Below are 2,193 nucleotides of genomic sequence, written 5' to 3' on the forward strand. Positions count from 1 at the left end.
ATATTACATGTGTGTGTTGGTGCGTATGAAATGTCATATATATTATCTGTATGTGCGTTTCGCTACGTAGATATATACTGCATGCTTTTGCTTTTTTTCTTTTATTTGATGTTTATCTTTCCTACTTAATACCCATCAATACATTTAAGATTTAATTTGCAATGATAGTTTAAGTACTTTTCATGCAAGTGGTATTAGAGAAGAAATTTCATTTCCATGAAACATTTCATTATAACCTTTAATAATGCCTAAATTTCTCTCGCGGATGAATTTAATTTCTCTCTCTCTCTCTCTCTCTCTTTTATGTTGTTTTTTCTTCGACTTCGGAAATTCTCGATTTGGCATCCCCTAAAATTCGCAGGGTATAAATACCTCACGAATCCCAACCATCGACTCAGTCCGGGATCAGCAGCTGAATCAAGATGAAGCTTCACTTTCTTCTCGGTATTCTGTAAGCACTCTTTCCTCAATAATACAAGTAAAAGATAACGCTATTGAAATATATATATATATATTTTTTTTTTTTTTTTTTTTACTGATATTACATCACTAAATCAAAAGGAAAAGGAAAAAAAAGTTATTTTCACACTACAGATTGTCGACGGTAATCATGTTGGCGGAAGCGAAAAAGGGTACCAATCGGAGAGGTAGCGACTTGAGACTTCTTGTTTTAGGCCTATTTACCCTAGTGTGGGAATGCAAGTAGAACAAATTGCAAATAGAACAACGAAGGGAAATAAAGAAAACACACCAATATGCCGAGGGTTTTTCGCATTACTGCTTCATCAGGGCATATGCTTCATCAGGCATGTTCTGATGAAGCAGTAAATGCGAAAAGACCTTCGGCATATTAATGTGTTTTATTCTACTTCCTTCGTTGTTCCACCCTAGTGTGGGTAACAAGCCCTATTTCTACCTTATATATTTGGCAAAACTAATGATTGGTATGTGAATATAATACATATAATGGGGTCGATAACATATGCAGTTTATACGTGATAAAAAAAATGGAAAGCGGGTAAATCATAGAAAGAATTCATTTATTTTAATTAACTGATTTATGATTTATAGATTTATAAATTTAGGATTTTTTTTTTTTTTTTTTTAAGAAAACTAACGAACGTAAATCTATAGATATAATCATTAAACAAAATCAATCATATACGATATTAGATACTTGCATTCCTCTTCGCAAATTTATCATCTTATCACTGTCTATTGCCTTTAGCAGTTCTTCGAGTGAGTTGCCAAAGGTAGATTAAAACACATTGCCAACCAAGGTGCATGAGCCGTGTCAGACTAAACCGTGGCGGTCATTTTATAAACGTGTAGCTTGGCATTCATTTCCATAAGATGGCTTTGTATGTTAGTTTGCATTCTCGACTCTGGATAGTAAATGCCAGGATGAATGGATTAAAGAGAGGATAAATTAATGGAAGGATAAATGGATAAAAAGAGGATAAAACTCCATTTCATTTTTAGTTTCAAGAGGATAAATGTGAGGATACTTGTCTTGTATGTATCTTACACATAATAACGGCATATCTTTCTTGTTTACCCTTTAGGCAATAAAGAACACATGGACATCTAAACCAGTGTCCTGGAAATCCTCTTTTCCAGGCAGATCAACATTTTTTTTAGTCTCAATAAAAGAAATTGTGATTATGGTTCCTTAATTTTTTCCCCAATGTTTCACAGTTTCCAATGCGATCCAGAATCACAATAATAATCACCGATGCAAGTAAAGGTGTAGCATACTGATTGATATGAAAAGAAAGAAAAGAAAAATATATATATATCACCCAATCGGCACGTTGGCACAAAATGTCATGTCAACTATGATACAATTTATTATTGTATTACACATAGGGCTCTCAAGGCTTTATCCCCAAAGAGTAAATTATTGCCTACAAATCACTATTTACCCTTTCCTCACTTTTAGAAAGGGTTTTTTGCCTTATTTCATTCTCTTAAATGTTTGCCAGGATTTTTAATAAATTCATAATCAAAACATCAATAACATAATAACAGATCGATAAAATGTATTAAAGAAAAACAACATTCCCCAATTTAAAGAGTGAGGAAATCAATCGGTAACTAGGTTTCAATGGTTAAAGAAAAACACAATTCCCCAATTAAAGGAGTGGGGAAATCGGGATCGGACTAGGGCCTACTGACAGACTCCTTGCCGGC

At 33.5% G+C, this 2,193-nt stretch overlaps 1 long non-coding RNA gene across 1 annotated transcript; it reads left to right on the forward strand.

The window, feature by feature from the left end:
* Positions 1–315: 315 nt before the first annotated feature.
* Positions 316–1,665, forward strand: LOC119570448. Its single transcript, XR_005228422.1, has 3 exons — positions 316–451; positions 595–647; positions 1,566–1,665. It is a non-coding gene; the product is annotated as an uncharacterized LOC119570448 (long non-coding RNA).
* Positions 1,666–2,193: the final 528 nt, after the last annotated feature.

The sequence above is a fragment of the Penaeus monodon genome, unplaced genomic scaffold, assembly GCF_015228065.2.
Source record: "Penaeus monodon isolate SGIC_2016 unplaced genomic scaffold, NSTDA_Pmon_1 PmonScaffold_2724, whole genome shotgun sequence".
Classification (NCBI taxonomy): Eukaryota; Metazoa; Arthropoda; class Malacostraca; order Decapoda; family Penaeidae; genus Penaeus; species Penaeus monodon.